The 23,716-nt window shown below is 41.9% G+C and overlaps 4 non-coding genes and 1 pseudogene across 4 annotated transcripts; all 5 read right to left on the reverse strand.

Moving 5' to 3' along the window:
• Positions 1-2,007: 2,007 nt before the first annotated feature.
• On the reverse strand, positions 2,008-2,111 carry LOC140310485 (U2 spliceosomal RNA; annotated as a pseudogene).
• Positions 2,112-2,419: 308 nt separating this feature from the next.
• On the reverse strand, positions 2,420-2,533 carry LOC140310608 (U5 spliceosomal RNA). Its single transcript, XR_011916661.1, has one exon. It is a non-coding gene; the product is annotated as a U5 spliceosomal RNA (small nuclear RNA).
• Positions 2,534-4,806: 2,273 nt separating this feature from the next.
• Positions 4,807-4,990, reverse strand: LOC140310387 (U2 spliceosomal RNA). Its single transcript, XR_011916463.1, has one exon. It is a non-coding gene; the product is annotated as a U2 spliceosomal RNA (small nuclear RNA).
• A 308-nt stretch (positions 4,991-5,298) lies between these two features.
• On the reverse strand, positions 5,299-5,412 carry LOC140310709 (U5 spliceosomal RNA). The gene has a single exon (XR_011916754.1). It is a non-coding gene; the product is annotated as a U5 spliceosomal RNA (small nuclear RNA).
• A 17,968-nt stretch (positions 5,413-23,380) lies between these two features.
• On the reverse strand, positions 23,381-23,494 carry LOC140310609 (U5 spliceosomal RNA). Its single transcript, XR_011916662.1, has one exon. It is a non-coding gene; the product is annotated as a U5 spliceosomal RNA (small nuclear RNA).
• Between the last annotated feature and the right edge of the window lie 222 nt (positions 23,495-23,716).

Here is a 23,716-nt window from a genome sequence, read left to right on the forward strand (position 1 = left end):
TTTCTTTCATGTTTTATAGCAATTATTGATGGACATTCATACCTTCTTGAAGCCGAACACATCCACTCCTGCTTTTGATGATGTATGGTTGGGCATTCGAACCTACTTGTTGCCCGTTTTTCATTAATTATGGGTGGACATTCACACCTTGTCGCAGCCAAACACCTCCGCTCCCTGTTTTGATCATGTATGTTTTGACATTCGCACCTTTTCTCACCTGCTTTTTACTATTGTCGGCCAATCACAGCTTCCTCTCCACCATACTTGTATGGTAGGAAATTCTCACCCACTCTCATCCGAAGACCTCTCCTCCCGCTTTTGTTAATATTTAGTCGGGCATTCGAACCTTTTCTTATCCACTTTTTACAAATTATGGTCGAACATTCACACCTACTTGCAGCTGAATACTTCCGCTCCACCTTTTAGTGATGTATGGTTGGCATTTGCACCTTTTGTTACCCTCTTTTTATACTGATTGCTGAAGATTAAGTTGTTCTTTCTCAAACTACAATTTTTTTTTAATTGTTGAAACTTGATTTGAAGTGGATAAATAAGGAGGACAAACAGTTTTAAGTCACGCTGATAGAAGAAATTAATTTTATAGCAAAATCTGTATTTCGTCATATGTCGAGAGATGCTTATTGCTGAAGAAGTTCTTTCTCATTCTACAAAGTACAACGTTGTTTATCGTTGAAACTTGATTAGACATGAATAAATATGAAGGACAAAGCAGTCTTAACTTGGTTTGAGTTTATTAATTCGTTTTATAGGAGAATCCGAATTCGTGCTTATTTTCGGATTCCTGAAGAATGAGTCTGGTTCTTTCTCATAATACAAAGTTTGTTGTTTATTGTTGAAACTTCATCAGAAGTGAAGAAATAAATGAATGCCTATCAACAAATGTGGGATCTAAACTCTACTGCTTCCTCTAAAATAATTTCTTTTCTCAATTCAGAAATGTGTGTGTGTAAGTCACAACACCCGTGACACCAAAACGGCTTTCTTTTCTCTCTTTTCTCTACACTCTGCAGTATGAGCACACACACCAAATCAGAAAGGCTTTTTTCTCTCTACATTATGGACTGTGGGGACACAAAACCGCTCTCTCTTTTTTTTTTTGATTGTGTGCCAGGGCGTTGTCTCACGTATTAGATTATGCTTAAGATACGAATGGGTTTATCAGTCACATCAGAATCCATACATACTGATCCTCCCGTAATAAAATGGTCGGATCTTATCAAACACACTTTGTTTCTTGTGAGAATCAAGTCAGCGAAACAGCGTATACACGTCAAGACACTGAATCAAGTTTGCCACAAGAACTCATAAGTTTGGCAGTATTGCTCTGCCGTCAGCAATCATACACCCATTTTATTTTCGTGAGACATGTGCAGGCACCTGTTCATCTACTGTTCTATCACTATGAATTAGTTTATCTATTATCAATAAGGATACTTCTACAACTACTATCAAAGTATGTCCGGACTTCTTATGTTGTCAGTTGCTATATATGAATAAGTGGGTAGCTACTGACAAGCATTAAGCATGTCACACAGCCCAAACATATAACATTTCAGGACACACCACACAGTTAACAACCACAGTGAAGTGTCAAAGCCCAAACATTCAACAGGACACTTACACAACACATTCAAATCAAACAGTCAGACAACATACAAGAACATATACCCCAGCCGGCATTGCTCCCTGCCTATTTTCCTACAGCTCACTATGTGTGCGCACACCTTTATTCACAAACTCTTCAACTTATACTCTTTTACCGAAGCTGCTACAGCTCGATTGGCCGAATACCCTTAGATCCTATTTCGGTGAATTTGACATCTGCCTTACATGTAACAGATTAGCGGTTTAGCAGTTTTAATTTAGTTTGAGTGAAGGAATTCATTTTATAGCAAAATCCGAAATCGTGAAGCACTCATGAAAGTAAGCTTATTCTCGGATTCCTGAAACTTTAGATTTGCTCTTTCTTTTACTGCAAAGTACAACGTTGTTTTTTTTGTTTAAATCTTTCTAGACATGGTATAGAGGACATATTAAACTGATATGAACAGATACTACACTTGATCTTAGCCAAAAGGCCGAGAAGCGATATCTGTCCACTGTTTCAGGTCCGAGGGCCCTTGCTGGCACAATGCGCACTTGTAGCAGTGTTCTTTTTATGGCCATAGGTGGCCAGAGTGTCACGTTGCACCTCCGCCCACCCGCTGCACTGAGCACTCTTCAGCCCTTTTAAATGGTATAACTTTGCAATCCCGCACGCTCCAGCAAGCACCATTCAAGCAACAACTTTGCACTCCAGCTTCGAACATCGGCACAGTCGCAACAAGTAAGGCGACTCTACTCAGAGAAGTCACTTTGCACAGTAAGAAGATTTCTTTTGCACAGACAGAAAGGGCTTCACCCGCAAAGGTAAAGCCTGCCAAAAATAGAAACAACTCATTAGTGCTGCTCTCCACAGAAATCTTTAGTAAAAGGCGAAAGACTTGTACGTTATGAAGAGAAACCAGAGTACGATTATCCGTCACTGCGGGAGCAGGGCATCAGGCTAGTTGGCATAGCCACCTTCCCCATGGTGAGCTTTGCTTGGTTGAGACGCTTGCTCCCCCCCCCCCCTTGCTCCTCGGCTGACCAAGTAGGAACAATCGGGCCCTATTCGATGGCTGCCTTGTCTTTTACTCTGTGCAAAAGACAAGGCAGCAACAAAAACACCACGAGAATCCCGTATTGAGGCTTTGTTCTGATCGCTCATTCGGTGTCGCGTTTCTTTCAAGCAATTCTCCCGGTTAGCCCACACTCGGCTCGCTCCCATAGCCGTGTTAAAGTGTACTTCGCATTCACTCTCTTTTCTCAGCAGACTCTTGGGATTTTATCTATAAAATGAATTCCTTCACTCAAACTATGTGAAAACTGCTTTGTCCTTAATATTTACCATGTCTAGAAAGATTTAAACAAAAAAAACAACGTTGTACTTTGCAGTAAAAGAAAGAGCAAATCTAAAGTTTCAGGAATCCGAGAATAAGCTTACTTTCATGAGTTCTTCACGATTTCGGATTTTGCTATAAATTGAATTCCTTCACTCAAACTAAATTAAAACTGCTAAACCGCTAATCTGTTACATGTAAGGCAGATGTCAAATTCACCGAATTAGGATTATTCGGTAATCGGCCAATCGAGCTGTAGCAGCTTCGGTAAAAGAGTATAAGTTGAAGAGTTTGTGAATAAAGGTGTGCGCACACATAGTGAGCTGTAGGAAAATAGGCAGGGAGCAATGCCGGCTGGGGTATATGTTCTTGTATGTTGTCTGACTGTTTGATTTGAATGTGTTGTGTAAGTGTCCTGTTGAATGTTACATGTTTGGGCTTTGACACGCTTCACTGTGGTTGTTAACTGTGTGGTGTGTCCTGAAATGTTATATGTTTGGGCTGTGTGACATGCTTAATGCTTGTCAGTAGCTACCCACTTATTCATATATAGCAACTGACAACGTAAGAAGTCCGGACATACTTTGATAGAGTAGTTGTAGAAGTATCCTTATTGATAATAGATAAACTAATTCATAGTGATAGAACAGTAGATGAACAGGTGCCTGCACATGTCTCACGAAAATAAAATGGATGTATGATTGCTGACGGCAGAGCAATACTGCCAAACTTATGAGTTCTTGTGGCAAACTTGATTCAGTGTCTTGACGTGTATACGCTGTTTCGCTGACTTGATTGTCACAAGAAACAAAGTGTGTTTGATAAGATCCGACCATTTTATTACGGGAGGATCAGTATGTATGGATTCTGATGTGACTGATAAACCCATTCGTATCTTAAGCACAATCTAATACGTGAGACAACGCCCTGGCACACGATAAAAAAAAAAGAGAGAGCGGTTTTGTGTCCCCACAGTCCATAATGTAGAAAAGAGAGAAAAAAGCCTTTCTGATTTGGTGTGTGTGCTCATAGTGCAGAGTGTAGAGAAAAGAAAGCCGTTTTGGTGTCACGGGGTGTTGTGACTTACACACACACATTTCTAAATTGAGAAAGGAAATTATTTTAGAGGAAGCACTAGAGTTTAGATCCCACATTTGTTGATAGGCATTCATTTATTTCTTCACTTCTGATAAAAATGATAAGACTGACCTAAAGAATTGGAGGCCCATCACACTTTTAAACTTTGACTGTAAACTTTTTAGCAAGGTTTTAACGACACGGATGTCCTCTGTTTTAGAGGAGGTAATTCACCCAGACCAGGCTTGTGCCATCTCAGAGAGACAACTCACCGACAGCCTCGTACTGATTCGAGACATCATTGATTACGCTAGAGACAGAAACACCCGGCTTGTCATCTTAAATTTAGACTTTGAAAAAGCTTTTGATCGGGTCTCGCATCAATATCTCTTTCAGGTGTTGCAGCCATCGAATAGGGCCCGATTGTTCCTACTTGGTGAGATTTGCTTGGTTGAGACGCTTGCTCCCCCCCCTTGCTCCTCGGCTGACCAAGTAGGAACAATCGGGCCCTATTCTATGGCTGCCTTGTCTTTTACTCTGTGCAAAAGACAAGGCAGCCACAAACACCACGGGAACACCGTATTGAGGCTTTGTTCTGACCACTCATTCGGTGTCGCGTTTCTTTCAAGCAATTCTCCCGGTTAGCCCACACTCGGCTCGCTCCCAGAGCTGTGTTAAAGTCTACTTCGCATTCACTCTCTTTTCTCAGCAGATTAAAAGAAAGTTTCATCTTGGGCTCCCTGAAACTTCCATCCTGCACCGCTGTTTGCTTTTTCACAAGAGCAGAGAAGAGCGCACCGTTCCCAGCGGCACTGCAGTACTGGGTCGATGCTTGGAGTGAACGGAGCAAGCTTCTTTTTCAACTCCTATTCTTAAAAATCCATTTAATATGTAGTCCTCGTATAGAGGACATTTTAAACTGATAAGAACAGATACTACACTTGATCTTAGCCAAAAGGCCGAGAAGCGATAACTGTCCACTGTTTCAGGTCCGAGGGCCCTTGCTGGCACAATGCGCACTTGTAGCAGTGTTCTTTTTATGGCCATAGGTGGCCAGAGTGTCACGTTGCACCTCCGCCCACCCGCTGCACTGAGAACTCTTCAGCCCTTTTAAATGGTATAACTTTGCACTCCAGCATGCTCCAGCAAGCACCATTCAAGCAACAACTTTGCACTCCAGCTTCGAACATCGGCACAATCGCAACAAGTAAGGCGACTCTACTCAGAGAAGTCACTCTGCACAGTAACAAGATTTCTTTTGCACAGACAGAAAGGGCTTCACCCGCAAAGGTAAAGCCTGCCAAAAATAGAAACAACTCATTAGTGCTGCTCTCCACGAAAGTCTTTAGTAAAAGGCGAAAGACTTGTATGTTATGAAGAGAAACCAGAGTACGATTATCCGTCACTGCGGGAGCAGGGCATCAGGCTAGTTGCCATAGCCACCTTCCCCATGGTGAGCGTTGCTTGGTTGAAACGCTTGCCCCTGTGCAATCGACAAGGCAGCAACAAAAACACCACGGGAACACCGTATTGAGGCTTTGTTCTGACCGCTCATTCGGTGTCGCGTTTCTTTCAAGCAATTCTCCCGGTTAGCCCACACTCGGCTCGCTCCCAGAGCCGTGTTAAAGTCTACTTCGCATTCACTCTCTTTTCTCAGCAGACTCTTGGGATTTTATCTATAAAATGAATTCCTTCACTCAAACTATGTTAAAACTGCTTTGTCCTTCATATTTACCATGTCTTGAAAGATTTAAACAAAAAAAAAACAACGTTGTACTTTGCAGTAAAAGAAAGAGCAAATCTAAAGTTTCAGGAATCCGAGAATAAGCTTACTTTCATGAGTTCTTCACGATTTCGGATTTTGCTATAAAATGAATTCCTTCACTCAAACTAAATTAAAACTGCTAAACCGCTAATCTGTTACATGTAAGGCAGATGTCAAATTCACCGAAATAGGATCTAAGGGTATTCGGCCAATCGAGCTGTAGCAGCTTTGGTAAAAGAGTATAAGTTGAAGAGTTTGTGAATAAAGGTGTGCGCACACATAGTGAGCTGTAGGAAAATAGGCAGGGAGCAATGCCGGATGGGGTATATGTTCTTGTATGTTGTCTGACTGTTTGATTTGAATGTGTTGTGTAAGTGTCCTGTTGAATGTTACATGTTTGGGCTTTGACACTTCACTGTGGTTGTTAACTGTGTGGTGTGTCCTGAAATGTTATATGTTTGGGCTGTGTGACATGCTTAATGCTTGTCAGTAGCTACCCACTTATTCATATATAGCAACTGACAACATAAGAAGTCTGGACATACTTTGATAGTAGTTGTAGAAGTATCCTTATTGATAATAGATAAACTAATTCATAGTGATAGAACAGTAGATGAACAGGTGCCTGCACATGTCTCACGAAAATAAAATGGGTGTATGATTGCTGACGGCAGAGCAATACTGCCAAACTTATGAGTTCTTGTGGCAAACTTGATTCAGTGTCTTGACGTGTATACGCTGTTTCGCTGACTTGATTGTCACAAGAAACAAAGTGTGTTTGATAAGATCCGACCATTTTATTACGGGAGGATCAATATGTATGGATTCTGATGTGACTGATAAACCCATTCGTATCTTAAGCATAATCTAATACGTGAGACAACGCCCTGGCACACAATCAAAAAAAAAAAGAGAGAGCGGTTTTGTGTCCCCACAGTCCATAATGTAGAAAAGAGAGAAAAAAGCCTTTCTGATTTGGTGTGTGTGCTCACAGTGCAGAGTGTAGAGAAAAGAGAGAAAAGAAAGCCGTTTTGGTGTCACGGGTGTTGTGACTTACACACACACATTTCTGAATTGAGAAAGGAAATTATTTTAGAGGAAGCACTAGAGTTTAGATCCCACATTTGTTGATAGGCATTCATTTATTTCTTCACTTCTGATGAAGTTTCAACAATAAACAACAAACTTTGTATTATGAGAAAGAACCAGACTCATTCTTCAGGAATCCGAAAATAAGCTCTATTTTACGAGTTATGCACGAATTCGGATTCTCCTATAAAACGAATTCCTTAACTCTAACCAAGTTAAGACTGCTTTGTCCTTCATATTTATTCATGTCTAATCAAGTTTCAACGATAAACAACGTTGTACTTTGTAGAATGAGAAAGAACTTCTTCAGCAATAAGCATCGACATATGAGGAAATACAGATTTTGCTATAAAATTAATTCCTTCTATCAGCCTGACTTAAAACTGTTTGTCCTCCTTATTTATCCACTTCAAATCAAATTTCAACAATTAAAAAAATGTTGTAGTTTGAGAAAAAACAACTTAATCTTAAGCAATCAGTAGGGTAAGAAAGGGTAAGAAAAGGTGCAAATGCCAACCATACATTACTAAAAGGTGGAGCGGAAGTATTCGGCTGCAAGTAGGTGCGAATGCCTGACAATGTATGATCAAAAGAGGGAGCGGAGGTGTTCGGCTGCAAGGTCTGAATGTCCAACCATAATTTGTAAAAACCGGGGAAGAAAAGGCTCGAAAGCCCGACTATACACCATCAAAAGCGGGAGCGGAGGTGTTCGGCTGCAAGTAGTTGTGAATGTTCGACCATAATTTGTAAAAAGCGGGTAAGAAAAGGTTCGAATGCCCGACTATATATTAACCAAAGCAGGAGGAGAGGTCTTCGGATAAGAGTGGGTGAGAATTTACAACCATAATCTATAAAATGCGGTGAAAAAAAGGTGTGAATACCCCATAGAACACTAAAAGGTAGAGCGGAAGTGTTCGGCTGCAAGAAGGTGTGAATGTCTGACCATAGTTTGTAAAAAGCGGGTAAGAAAAGGTTCGAATGCCCGACTATACACCATAAAAAGCGGGAGCGGAGGTGTTCCGCTGTAAGACGGTGTGAATGTCCGACCATAGTTGGTAAAAAGCGGGTAAGAAAAGGTTAAAATACCCGACTGTACACAATCAATAGCGGGAGCGGAGTTGTTCGGCTACAAGAAGGTGTGAAAGTCCGACCATGGTTTGTAAAAAGCAGTTAAGAAAAGGTTCGAATATCCAACCAAACATAATCAAAAGCGGGAGCAGAGCTGTTCGACTGCAAGTAGGTGTGAATGTCCAGCCATAATTACTCACAAACGGGGGAAGAAAAGGTAGTATTGCCAGACCATACATGATCAAAACAGGGAGCGGAGGTTCAGCTGCAAGGTGTGAATGTCTGATTATAGTTTGTAAAAAGCGGGTTAGACAAGGTGCGAATGCCCAACAATGTATGATCAAAAGAGAGAGCGGAGGTGTTCGGCTGCAAGGTCTGAATGTCCAACCATAATTTGTAAAAACCGGGTAAGAAAAGGCTCGAAAGCCCGACTATACATCATCAAAAGCGGGAGCGGAGGTGTTCAGCTGCAAGAAGGTGTGAATGTTCGACTAAAGTTTGTAAAAAGCTGGTAAGACAAGGAGCGATGTCCCGACATTGTATGATCAAAAGCGGGAGCGGAGGTGTCCAGCTGTGAGTAGGTGTGAATGTCCGACCATAATTGCTGAAAAATGTGTTAGAAAAGGTAAGAATACTGGACCATACATCATCAAAAGCGGGAGAGGTGGTGTTCGGCTGCAAGAAGGTGTGAAAGTCCGACAATGGTTTGTAAAAAGCGGGTAAAAAAAGGTTCGAATGCCCGAATATACATCATCAAAAGCGGAAGCGGAGGTGTTCGGATGCAAGAAGGTGTGAACGTCCGACCAAAGTTTGTAAAAAGCAGTGAAAAGCTCACTCAAACTATGTGAAAACTGCTTTGTCCTTAATATTTACCATGTCTAGAAAGATTTAAACAAAAAAAACAACGTTGTACTTTGCAGTAAAAGAAAGAGCAAATCTAAAGTTTCAGGAATCCGAGTATAAGCCTGCTTTCATGAGTTCTGCACGATTTTGGATTTTGCTATAAAATGAATTGCTTTGCTCAAACCAAGTTAAAACTGCTTTGTCCTTCCATATTCATCAATGTCTAGATCGATTTCAACAAAGAAAAACATTGGACTTTGCAGTAGAAGAAGTTGAAATCCATCTACACATTGATAAATATGAAGGACAAAGCAGTTCCCACTTGCCCATAAGAAAATAAGCTTATTCTCGGATTCCTGATCCGTCAGTGTTGCTCTTTCTTCTACTGCAAAATACAATGTTGTTCTTTGTTGAAGTCGATCTAGACATTGATAAATATGAAGGAAAAAGCAGTTTTAACTTGGTTTGAGTGAATGAATTCATTTTATACATAAAATCCGAAATCGTGCAGAACTCATGAAAATAAGCTTATTCTCGGATTCCTAAAACTTTTGATTGGCTCTTTCTTTTACTGCAAAGTACAACGTTGTTTTTTTGTTTAAATCTATCGAGAAATTGATAAATATGAAGGTAAAAGCCGTTTTAACATAGTTTGAGTGAAGGAATTGATTTTATAGATAAAATCCCAAATCATGCAGAACTCCTCAAAAGGGGCGTATGGCTTAATCACAAGTGTGGTTCTTTCTCATTCAGGGTAGTATGAGGAAGTTTATGCTTGAAATATATGTAGAAATGGGTACATATGAAGGACAAAGCAGTGTTAACTTAGTTTGAGTGAAGGAATTCATTTTATACATAAAATCCCAAATCATGCAGAACGTATGAAAAGAAGCTTATTCTCGGATTCCTGATCCTTCAGTGTTGCTCTTTCTTCTACTGCAAAATACAATGTTGTTCTTTGTTGAAGTCGATCTAGACATTGATAAATATGAAGGAAAAAGCAGTTTTAACTTGGTTTGAGTGAATGAATTCATTTTATACATAAAATCCGAAATCGTGCAGAACTCATGAAAATAAGCTTATTCTCGGATTCCTAAAACTTTTGATTTGCTCTTTCTTTTATTGCAAAGTACAACGTTGTTTTTTTGTTTAAATCTATCGAGACATTGATATATATGAAGGTAAAAGCCGTTTTAACATAGTTTGAGTGAAGGAATTAATTTTATAGATAAAATCCCAAATCATGCAGAACTCCTCAAAAGGGAGGTATGGCTTAATCACAAGTGTGGCTCTTTCTCATTCAGGGTAATATGAGGAAGTTTATGCTTGAAATATATGTAGAAATGGGTACATATGAAGGACAAAGCAGTGTTAACTTAGTTTGCGTGAAGAAATTCATTTTATACATAAAATCCGAAAACGTGCAGAACTCATGAAAATAAGCTTATTCTCGGATTCCTAAAACTTTTGATTTGCACTTTCTTTTACTGCAAAGTACAACGTTGTTTTTTGTTGAAATCTATCTAGACATTGATAAATACCAGCCGAAACTCTGCTGCCGCTTTTGATAATTTATGGTTGGGCATTCTTACCTTTTCTTACCCGCTTTTTACAAATTATGATCTTACATTCACACCTACTTGCAGTCGAACACCTTCTCATCCACTTATGATCATGTGCGGTTGGGCTTTCGCACCTTTTCTTACCCATTTTTCAGTAATTATGGGTGGACATTCAGACCTTCTTGCAGCCGAAAACCTCCGCTCCTCTTTTGATCATACATTGTCGGGCATTCACACCTTGTCTTACCCGCTTTTTACAAACTTTAGTCGGACATTCAAACCTTCTTGCAGCTGAACCACCTCCGCTCCCTGTTTTGATCATATATGGTCTGGCAATAGTACCTTTTCTTACCCGTTTGTGAGTAATTATGGCTGGACATTCACACCTTCTTGCAGCCGAACACAACCTCTCCCGCTTTTGATGATATATGGTCCGGCATTCTTACTTTTTCTAACACATTTTTCAGCAATTATGGTCGGACATTCACACCTACTCACAGACGAACACCTCCGCTCCCACATTTGACAGTGTATAGTCGGGCATTCTCACCCTTTCTCATCAGCTTTTTGCAAATTATGATCTGATATTCACACCTACTTGCAGTCGAACAGCTCTGCTCACGCTTTTGATTATGTTTGGTTGGATATTCGAACATTTTCTTAATGCTTTTTACAAACTTTGGTTGGACGTTCACACCGTCTTGCAGCCGAACACCTCCGCTTCCGCTTTTGATGGTGTATAGTCGGGCATTCGAGCCTTTTCTTACCCACCTATTACTTACTATGGTTGGACATTCAAACCTTCTTGTAGCCGAACACATCCGCTCCTGCTTTTGATGATGTATGATTTGGCATTCGCACCTTTTCTCACCCATTTTTCAGTAATTATTGGTCAGACATTCAGACCTTCTTGCACCTGAACACCTCTGCTCCCACTTTTGATGGTGTATAGTCGGGCTTTCGAGCCTTTTCTTCCCCGATTTTTACAAATTATGGTTGGACATTCAGACCTTGCAGCCGAAAACCTCCGCTCCCTCTTTTGATCATACATTGTCGGGCATTCGCCCCTTGTCTTACACGGTTTTTACAAACTTTAGTCAGACATTCACACCTTGCAGCTGAACCACCTCCATTCCCTGTTTTGATCATATGTGGTCTGGAAATACTACCTTTTCTTCCCCCGTTTGTGAGTAATTATGGCTGGACATTCACACCTACTTGCAGCCGAAAAACCACCTCTCCCGCTTTTGATGATGTATTGTCCGGCATTCTAAGTCTTTTCTATCACATTTTTCAGCAATTATGATCTGACATTCACACCTACTTGCAGTCGAACAGCTCTGCTCCCGCTTTTGATTATGTTCGGTTGGATATTCAAACCTTTTCTTAATTGCTTTTTACAAACTTTGGTCGGACGTTCACACCTTCTTGCAGCCGAACACCCCCGCTTCCGCTTTTGATGGTATATATTCGGGTATTCGAACCTTCTCTTACCCGCTTTTTACAAACCATGGTTGGACTTTCATACCTTCTTGTAGCTGAACAACTCCACTCCTGCTTTTGATGATTTATGGTTGGACATTAGCATCTTTTCCTACCCATTTTTCAGTAATTATGGGTGGATATTCACATCTTCTTGCAGCTGAACACCTCCTCTCCCGCTAATGATCATGTAAGGTTTGATATTCGAAAATTTTCTTTCATGTTTTAAAGCAATTATTAATGGACATTCACACTTACTTGCAGCCGAACACCACCTCTCCCGCTTTTGATGATGTATGGACCGGCATTCTTAACTTTTCTAACACATTTTTCAGCAATTATGGTTGGAGAATCACACCTACTCACAGTCGAACAACTCCGCTACCGCATTTGATGGTGTATAGTTGGGATTTCTCACCCTTTCTCATCAGCTTTTTGCAAATTATTCTCTGACATTCACACCTACTTGCAGTCGAACAGCTCTGCTCCCGCTTTTGATTATGTTTGGTTAGATATTCGAACCTTTTCTTAACTGCTTTTTTACAAACTTTGGTCGGACGTTCACACCTTCTTGCAGCCGAACACCTACAATTCCGGTTTTGATAGTGTATATTCGGGCATACGAACCTTTTCTTACCCGCTTTTTACAAACCATGGTCGGACTTTCACACCTTCTCTTAGCTGAACAACTCCGCTCCCTCTTTTGATTGTGTACAGTCGGGTATTTTAACCTTTTCTTACCCGCTTTTTACCAACTATGATCGGACATTCACACCGTCTTACAGCGGAACACCTCCGCTCCCTCTTTTGATGGTGTATGTTCGGGCATTCGAACCTTTTCTTACCCGCTTTTTACAAACCAGGGTCGGACTTTCACACCTTTTAGTAGCCGAACAACTCCGCTCCAACTATTGATTGTTTACAGTCGGGTATTTTAACCTTTTCTTACCCGCTTTTTACCAACTATGGTCGGACATTCACACCGTCTTACAGCGGAACACCTCCTCTCCCGCTTATGATCATGTACGGTTTGATATTCGAAAATTTACTTTCTTGTTTTAAAGCAATTATTGATGGACATTCAAACCTTCTTTTTGATGGTGTATAGTCGGGCTTTCGAGCCTTTTCTTCCCGGTTTTTACAAACCATGGTCGGACTTTCACACCTTCTTGTAGCCGAACAACTCCGCTCCCGCTATTGATTGTGTACAGTCGGGTATTTTAACCTTTTCTTACCCGCTTTTTACCAACTATGGTCGGACATTCACACCGTCTTACAGCGGAACACCTCCGCTCCGCGCTTTTGATGGTGTATAGTCAGGCATTTGAACCTTTTCTTACCCGCTTTTTCCAAACTATGGTGGGACATTCAAACCTTCTTGTATCCGAAAACCTCCGCTCTCTCTTTTGATCATACATTGTCGGACATTCGCACCTTTTCTTACCCGCTTTTTACAAACCATGGTCGGACTTTCACACCTTCTTGTAGCCGAACACATCCACTCCCGCTATTGATTGTGTACAGTCGGGTATTTTAACCTTTTCTTACCCGCTTTTTACCAACTATGGTCGGACATTCACACCTTCGTACAGCGGAACACCTCCGCTCCCTCTTTTGATGGTGTATGTTTGGGTATTCAAACCTTTTCTTACCCGCTTTTTCCAAACTATGGTCGGCTATTCACAGCTTCCTCTCCACCATACTTGTATGGTTGGATATTCACACCCACTTGCATCCGAAGACCTCTGCCCCAAATTTTGTTGATATTTAGTCGGACATTCGCACCTTACCCGCTTTTGGCAAACTATGGCCTTCTTGCAGCCAAACACCTCTGATCTCGCTTTTGATGATGTAAGGTTGGGCATTCAGACCTTGCTTCACCTGCTTTTCACCAAATATAGTCGGACATTCACACCTTCTTGCAGCCGAACACTTCCGCTCCACCTTTTAGTGTTCTATCACACCTTTTTTTCACCACATTTTATACATTATGGTCGGAAATTTTCAACCACTCTCATCCGAAGACCTCTCCTCCCGCTTTCTTTAATATATTTGAACTTTAGTCGGACATTCAAATCTTCTTGCAGCTGAACCACCTCCGCTCCCTGTTTTGATCATATATGGTCTGGCAATACTACCTTTTCTTACCCGTTTGTGAGTAATTATGGCTGGACATTCACACCTACTTTCAGCCGAACACAACCTCTCTCGCTTTTGATGATGTATGGACCGGCATTTTTACCTTTTCTAACACATTTTTCAGCAATTATGGTCGGAGATTCACACCTACTCACAGCCGAACAACTCCGCTCCCGCATTTGATGATGTATAGTCGGGCATTCTCACCCTTTCTCATCAGCTTTTTGCAAATTATGATCTGACATTCACACCTACTTGCAGTCGAAAAGCTCTGCTCCCGCTTTTGATTATGTTTGGTTGGATATTCGAACCTTTTCTTAACTGCTTTTTACATATTTTGGTGGGACGTTCACACCTTCTTGTAGCCGAACACTTCCACTCCTGCTTTTGATGATGTATGGTTGGGCATTCACACCTTTTTTTTGCCCATTTTTCAGGAATTATGGGTGGACATTCACACCTTGCAGCTGAACACCTCCTATCCCACTTATGATCATGTGCGGTTTGATTTTCGAAAAGTTTCTTTCATGTTTTCTAGCAATTATTGATGGACATGTAGACCTTCTTGCAGCTGAACACCTCCGCTCCCACTTTTGATCATACATTGTCAGGCATTCGCACCTTGTCTTACCCACTTTTTACAAACTTTAGTCGAACAGTCACACCTACTTGCAGCCAAACACAACCTCTCTCGCTTTTGATGATGTATGGACCGGCATTCTTACCTTTTCTAACACATTTTTCAGCAATTATGGTCGGAGATTCACACCTACTCACAGCCGAACAACTCCGCTCCCGCATTTGATGGTGTATAGTCGAGCATTCTCACCCTTTCTCATCAGCTTTTTGCAAATTATGATCTGACATTCACACCTACTTGCAGTCGAACAGCTCTGCTCCCGCTTTTGATTATGTTTGGTTAGATATTCGAACCTTTTCTTAACTGCTTTTTTACAAACTTTGGTCGGACGTTCACACCTTCTTGCAGCCGAACACCTACAATTCCGGTTTTGATAGTGTATATTCGGGCATACGAACCTTTTCTTACCCGCTTTTTACAAACCATGGTCGGACTTTCACACCTTCTCTTAGCTGAACAACTCCGCTCCCTCTTTTGATTGTGTACAGTCGGGTATTTTAACCTTTTCTTACCCGCTTTTTACCAACTATGATCGGACATTCACACCGTCTTACAGCGGAACACCTCCGCTCCCTCTTTTGATGGTGTATGTTCGGGCATTCGAACCTTTTCTTACCCGCTTTTTACAAACCAGGGTCGGACTTTCACACCTTTTAGTAGCCGAACAACTCCGCTCCAACTATTGATTGTTTACAGTCGGGTATTTTAACCTTTTCTTAACCGCTTTTTACCAACTATGGTCGGACATTCACACCGTCTTACAGCGGAACATCTCCTCTCCCGCTTATGATCATGTACGGTTTGATATTCGAAAATTTACTTTCTTGTTTTAAAGCAATTATTGATGGACATTCAAACCTTCTTTTTGATGGTGTATAGTCGGGCTTTCGAGCCTTTTCTTCCCGGTTTTTACAAACCATGGTCGGACTTTCACACCTTCTTGTAGCCGAACAACTCCGCTCCCGCTATTGATTGTGTACAGTCGGGTATTTTAACCTTTTCTTACCCGCTTTTTACCAACTATGGTCGGACATTCACACCGTCTTACAGCGGAACACCTCCGCTCCGCGCTTTTGATGGTGTATAGTCAGGCATTTGAACCTTTTCTTACCCGCTTTTTCCAAACTATGGTGGGACATTCAAACCTTCTTGTATCCGAAAACCTCCGCTCTCTCTTTTGATCATACATTGTCGGACATTCGCACCTTTTCTTACCCGCTTTTTACAAACCATGGTCGGACTTTCACACCTTCTTGTAGCCGAACACATCCACTCCCGCTATTGATTGTGTACAGTCGGGTATTTTAACCTTTTCTTACCCGCTTTTTACCAACTATGGTCGGACATTCACACCTTCGTACAGCGGAACACCTCCGCTCCCTCTTTTGATGGTGTATGTTCGGGTATTCAAACCTTTTCTTACCCGCTTTTTCCAAACTATGGTCGGCTATTCACAGCTTCCTCTCCACCATACTTGTATGGTTGGATATTCACACCCACTTGCATCCGAAGACCTCTGCCCCAAATTTTGTTGATATTTAGTCGGACATTCGCACCTTACCCGCTTTTGGCAAACTATGGCCTTCTTGCAGCCAAACACCTCTGATCTCGCTTTTGATGATGTAAGGTTGGGCATTCAGACCTTGCTTCACCTGCTTTTCACCAAATATAGTCGGACATTCACACCTTCTTGCAGCCGAACACTTCCGCTCCACCTTTTAGTGTTCTATCACACCTTTTTTTCACCACATTTTATACATTATGGTCGGAAATTTTCAACCACTCTCATCCGAAGACCTCTCCTCCCGCTTTCTTTAATATATTTGAACTTTAGTCGGACATTCAAATCTTCTTGCAGCTGAACCACCTCCGCTCCCTGTTTTGATCATATATGGTCTGGCAATACTACCTTTTCTTACCCGTTTGTGAGTAATTATGGCTGGACATTCACACCTACTTTCAGCCGAACACAACCTCTCTCGCTTTTGATGATGTATGGGCCGGCATTTTTACCTTTTCTAACACATTTTTCAGCAATTATGGTCGGAGATTCACACCTACTCACAGCCGAACAACTCCGCTCCCGCATTTGATGATGTATAGTCGGGCATTCTCACCCTTTCTCATCAGCTTTTTGCAAATTATGATCTGACATTCACACCTACTTGCAGTCGAAAAGCTCTGCTCCCGCTTTTGATTATGTTTGGTTGGATATTCGAACCTTTTCTTAACTGCTTTTTACATATTTTGGTGGGACGTTCACACCTTCTTGTAGCCGAACACTTCCACTCCTGCTTTTGATGATGTATGGTTGGGCATTCACACCTTTTTTTTGCCCATTTTTCAGGAATTATGGGTGGACATTCACACCTTGCAGCTGAACACCTCCTATCCCACTTATGATCATGTGCGGTTTGATTTTCGAAAAGTTTCTTTCATGTTTTCTAGCAATTATTGATGGACATGTAGACCTTCTTGCAGCTGAACACCTCCGCTCCCACTTTTGATCATACATTGTCAGGCATTCGCACCTTGTCTTACCCACTTTTTACAAACTTTAGTCGAACAGTCACACCTACTTGCAGCCAAACACAACCTCTCTCGCTTTTGATGATGTATGGACCGGCATTCTTACCTTTTCTAACACATTTTTCAGCAATTATGGTCGGAGATTCACACCTACTCACAGCCGAACAACTCCGCTCCCGCATTTGATGGTGTATAGTCGGGCATTCTCACCCTTTCTCATCAGCTTTTTGCAAATTATGATCTGACATTCACACCTACTTGCAGTCGAACAGCTCTGCTCCCGCTTTTGATTATGTTTGGTTGGATATTCGAACCTTTTCTTAACTGCTTTTTACAAACTTTGGTTGGACGTTCACACCTTCTTGTAGCCGAACACATGCACTCCTGCTTTTGATGATGTATGGTTGGGCATTCGCACCTTTTTTTTACCCATTTTTCAGGTATTATGGGTGGACATTCACACCTTCTTGCAGCTGAACACCTCCTCTCCCACTTATGATCATGTGTTGTTTGATTTTCGAAAATTTTCTTTCATGTTTTCTAGCAATTATTGATGGACATTTAGACCTTCTTGCAGCTGAACACCACCTCTCCCGATTTTGATTATGTATGGACCGGCATTTTTACCTTTTCTAACACATTTTTCAGCAATTATGGTTGGAGATTCACACCTACTCACTGCCGAACAACTCCGCTACCGCATTTGATGGTGTATAGTCGGGCATTCTCACCATTTCTCATCAGCTTTTTGCAAATTATGATCTGACATTCACACCTACTTCCAGTCGAACAGCTCTGCTCCCGCTTTTGATTATGTTTGGTTAGATATTCGAACCTTTTCTTAACTGCTTTTTACAAACTTTGGTCGGACGTTCACAATATCTTGCAGCCGAACACCTCCGCTTCCGCTTTTGATGGTGTATATTCGGGCATACGAACCTTTTCTTACCCGCTTTTTACAAACCAAGGTCGGACTTTCACACCTTCTCTTAGCTGAACAACTCCGCTCCCTCTTTTGATTGTGTACAGTCGGGTAATTTAACCTTTTCTTACCCGCTTTTTACCATCTATGGTCGGACATTCACACCGTCTTACAGCGGAACACCTCCGCTCCCTCTTTTGATGATGTATGGTTAGGCATTCGCACCTTTTCTTAACCATTTTTCAGTAATTATGGGTAGACATTCACACCTTCTTGCAGCTGAACACCTCCTCTCCCGCTTATGATCATGTGCAGTTTGATATTCAAAAATTTTCTTTCATGTTTTCTAGCAATTATTGATGGACATTCAGACCGTCTTGCAGCTGAACACCTCCGCTCCCACTTTTGATGGTGTATAGTCGGGCTTTGGAGCCTTTTCTTCCCCGGTTTTTACAAATTATGGTTGGACATTCAGACCTTCTTGCAGCCGAAAACCTCCACTCCCTCTTTTGATCATACATTGTCGGGCATTCGCACCTTTTCTTACCCGCTTTTTACAAACCATGGTCGGACTTTCACACCTTTTAGTAGCCGAACAACTCCGCTCCCGCTATTGATTGTGTACAGTCGGGTATTTTAACCTTTTCTTACCCGCTTTTTACCAACTATGGTTGGACATTCACACCTTCTTACAGCAGAACACCTCCGCTCCCTGTTTTGATTATGTATGGTTTGACATTCGCACCTTCTCTCACCCGCCTTTTACTATGGTCGGCCATTCACAGCTTCCTCTCCACCATACTTGTATGGTGGGATATTCACACCCACTTGCATCCGAAGACCTCCGCCCCCACTTTTGTTGATATTTAGTCGGTCATTCGCACCTTACCCGCTTTTGGCAAACTATGGCCTTCTTGCAGCCAAACACCTCTGATATCGCTTTTGATGATGTAAGGTTGGGCATTCAGACCTTGCTTCACCTGCTTTTCACCAAATATAGTCCGACATTCACACCCACTTGCATCCGAAGACCTCCGCCCCAAATTTTGTTGATATTTAGTCGGACATTCGCACCTTACCCGCTTTTGGCAAACTATGGCCTTCTTGCAGCCAAACACCTCTGATCTCGCTTTTGATGATGTAAGGTTGGGCATTCAGACCTTGCTTCACCTGCTTTTCACCAAATATAGTCGGACATTCACACCTTCTTGCAGCCGAACACTTCCGCTCCACCTTTTAGTGTTCTATCACACCTTTTTTTCACCGCATTTTATACATTATGGTTGGAAATTTTCAACCACTCTCATCCGAAGACCTCTCCTCCCGCTTTTGTTAATATATTTGAACTTTAGTCGGACATTCAAACCTTCTTGCAGCTGAACCACCTCCGCTCCCTGTTTTGATCATATATGGTCTGGCAATACTACCTTTTCTTACCCGTTTGTGAGTAATTATGGCTGGACATTCACACCTACTTGCAGCCGAACACAACCTCTCTCGCTTTTGATGATGTATGGACCGGCATTCTTACCTTTTCTAACACATTTTTCAGCAATTATGGTCGGAGATTCACACCTACTCACAGCCGAACAACTCCGCTCCCGCATTTGATGGTGTATAGTCGGGCATTCTCACCCTTTCTCATCAGCTTTTTGCAAATTATGATCTGACATTCACACCTACTTGCAGTCGAACAGCTCTGCTCCCGCTTTTGATTATGTATGGTTGGATATTCGAACCTTTTCTTAACTGCTTTTTACAAACTTTGGTTGGACGTTCACACCTTCTTGTAGCCGAACACATGCACTCCTGCTTTTGATGATGTATGGTTGGGCATTCGCACCTTTTTTTTACCCATTTTTCAGGTACTATGGGTGGACATTCACACCTTCTTGCAGCTGAACACCTCCTCTCCCACTTATGATCATGTGTGGTTTGATTTTCGAAAATTTTCTTTCATGTTTTCTAGCAATTATTGATGGACACTTAGACCTTCTTGCAGCTGAACACCACCTCTCCCGATTTTGATTATATATGGACCGGTATTTTTACCTTTTCTAACACATTTTTCAGCAATTATGGTTGGAGATTCACACCTACTCACAGCCGAACAACTCCGCTCCCGCATTTGATGGTGTATAGTCGGGCATTCTCACCCTTTCTCATCAGCTTTTTGCAAATTATGATCTGACATTCACACCTACTTGCAGTCGAACAGCTCTGCTCCCGCTTTTGATTATGTATGGTTGGATATTCGAACCTTTTCTTAACTGCTTTTTACAAACTTTGGTTGGACGTTCACACCTTCTTGTAGCCGAACACATGCACTCCTGCTTTTGATGATGTATGGTTGGGCATTCGCACCTTTTTTTTACCCATTTTTCAGGTATTATGGGTGGACATTCACACCTTCTTGCAGCTGAACACCTCCTCTCCCACTTATGATCATGTGTGGTTTTATTTTCGAAAATTTTCTTTCATGTTTTCTAGCAATTATTGATGGACATTTAGACTTTCTTGCAGCTGAACACCACCTCTCCCGATTTTGATTATGTATGGACCGGCATTTTTACCTTTTCTAACACATTTTTCAGCAATTATGGTTGGAGATTCACACCTACTCACAGCCGAACAACTCCGCTACCGCATTTGATGGTGTATAGTCGGGCATTCTCACCCTTTCTCATCAGCTTTTTGCAAATTATGATCTGACATTCACACCTACTTGCAGTCGAACAGCTCTGCTCCCGCTTTTGATTATGTATGGTTGGATATTCGAACCTTTTCTTAACTGCTTTTTACAAACTTTGGTTGGACGTTCACACCTTCTTGTAGCCGAACACATGCACTCCTGCTTTTGATGATGTATGGTTGGGCATTCGCACCTTTTTTTTACCCATTTTTCAGGTATTATGGGTGGACATTCACACCTTCTTGCAGCTGAACACCTCCTCTCCCACTTATGATCATGTGTGGTTTGATTTTCGAAAATTTTCTTTCATGTTTTCTAGCAATTATTGATGGACATTTAGACCTTCTTGCAGCTGAACACCCCCTCTCCCGATTTTGATTATGTATGGACCGGCATTTTTACCTTTTCTAACACATTCTTCAGCAATTATGGTTGGAGATTCACACCTACTCACAGCTGAATAACTCCGCTACCGCATTTGATGGTGTATAGTCGGGCATTCTCACCCTTTCTCATCAGCTTTTTGCAAATTATGATCTGACATTCACACCTACTTGCAGTCGAACAGCTCTGCTCCCGCTTTTGATTATGTATGGTTGGATATTCGAACCTTTTCTTAACTGCTTTTTACAAACTTTGGTCGGACGTTCACAATATCTTGCAGCCGAACACCTCCGCTTCCGCTTTTGATGGTGTATATTCGGGCATACGAACCTTTTCTTACCCGCTTTTTACAAACCAAGGTCGGACTTTCACACCTTCTCTTAGCTGAACAACTCCGCTCCCTCTTTTGATTGTGTACAGTCGGGTAATTTAACCTTTTCTTACCCGCTTTTTACCATCTATGGTCGGACATTCACACCGTCTTACAGCGGAACACCTCCGCTCCCTCTTTTGATGATGTATGGTTTGACATTCGCACCTTCTCTCACCCGCCTTTTACTATGGTCGGCCATTCACAGCTTCCTCTCCACCATACTTGTATGGTGGGATATTCACACCCACTTGCACCCGAAGACCTCCGCCCCCACTTTTGTTGATATTTAGTCGGTCATTTGCACCTTACCCGCTTTTGGCAAACTATGGCCTTCTTGCAGCCAAACACCTCTGATCTCGCTTTTGATGATGTAAGGTTGGGCATTCAGACCTTGCTTCACCTGCTTTTCACCAAATATAGTCGGACATTCACACCTTCTTGCAGCCGAACACTTCCGCTTTTAGTGTTTTATGAGGCATTCACATATTTTTTTTCACCGTATTTTATAGATTATGGTTGGAAATTCTCAGCCACTCTCATCCGAAGACCTCTCCTCCCGCTTTTGTTAATATATAGTCGGGCATTCGAACCTTTTCTTACCTGCTTTTTACAAATTATGGTCGAACATTCACACCTACTTGCAGCTGAATACTTCTGCTCCACCTTTTAGGTATGTATGGTTGGCATTTGCACCTCTTTTTATACTGATTGCTGAAGATTAAGTTGTTCTTTCTCAAACTACAATTTTTTTTTAATTGTTGAAACTTGATTTGAAGTGGATAAATAAGGAGGACAAACAGTTTTAAGTCAGGCTGATAGAAGGAATTAATTTTATAGCAAAATCTGTATTTCGTCATATGTCGAGAGATGCTTATTGCTGAAGAAGTTCTTTCTCATTCTACAAAGTACAACGTTGTTTATCGTTGAAACTTGATTAGACATGAATAAATATGAAGGACAAAGCAGTCTTAACTTGGTTTGAGTTAATGAATTCGTTTTATAGGAGAATCCGAATTCGTGCATAACTCATAAAATAGAGCTTATTTTCGGATTCCTGAAGAATGAGTCTGGTTCTTTCTCATAATACAAAGTTTGTTGTTTATTGTTGAAACTTCATCAGAAGTGAAGAAATAAATGAATGCCTATCAACAAATTGACCTTCTGTTGACCTTCGGGGAGGTGAGTATCTTCACTAGACTCACCTGTCTGCTCTTCCTCCTCATTTAGCGTAGCTCCACCCTCTGCCTGTGAATTCTCACAGACTTCAACACTGAGTGGTGAGGCCTCTACAGACCCCTCCCCTTTTTGCTCCTCACTTCCAATCCAAGCTTTTGGCGGGAAGTTTGAATTTATTGGGTCAACCTCTTCACTTTGTTCACCAACTTCCACCTTTGGTCCTTCTCTTTGTTGGCTTGACTGTGGCTTTACCGTCTTTAATTTGTTGGCAAAAGATTTAGGGCAATCTCTGAAGAGGTGATTTAATTCTCCACAGAGATTACATTTCCTGCCATTTGGACACTCTCCAAAAGTTTGCCCAATTTCTCTGCTCTTCCCACATAACACCTTGGTACAAGCCTCAACCAGGTGCCCATGCTCACCACACTTGCGGCAGAACTTGGGCTGCCCCTGGTAGTGGATGTAACCTCGGTTTTCAAGGTGGCCAGAGTGTCGCCCACCCGCTGCACTGAGCACTCTTCAGCCCTTTTAAATGGTATAACTTTGCACTCCCGCACGCTCCAGCAAGCACCATTCAAGCAACAACTTTGCACTCCAGCTTCGAACATCGGCACAGTCGCAACAAGTAAGGCGACTCTACTCAGAGAAGTCACTCTGCACAGTAAGAAGATTTCTTTTGCACAGACAGAAAGGGCTTCACCCGCAAAGGTAAAGCCTGCCAAAAATAGAAACAACTCATTAGTGCTGCTCTCCACAGAAATCTTTAGTAAAAGGCGAAAGACTTGTACGTTATGAAGAGAAACCAGAGTACGATTATCCGTCACTGCGGGAGCAGGGCATCAGGCTAGTTGGCATAGCCACCTTCCCCATGGTGAGCTTTGCTTGGTTGAGACGCTTGCTCCCCCCCCCCCCTTGCTCCTCGGCTGACCAAGTAGGAACAATCGGGCCCTATTCGATGGCTGCCTTGTCTTTTACTCTGTGCAAAAGACAAGGCAGCAACAAAAACACCACGAGAATCCCGTATTGAGGCTTT

This window comes from Leuresthes tenuis, unplaced genomic scaffold (genome assembly GCF_036924035.1).
Source record: "Leuresthes tenuis unplaced genomic scaffold, fLeuTen1.0.hap1 SCAF_6, whole genome shotgun sequence".
Classification (NCBI taxonomy): Eukaryota; Metazoa; Chordata; class Actinopteri; order Atheriniformes; family Atherinopsidae; genus Leuresthes; species Leuresthes tenuis.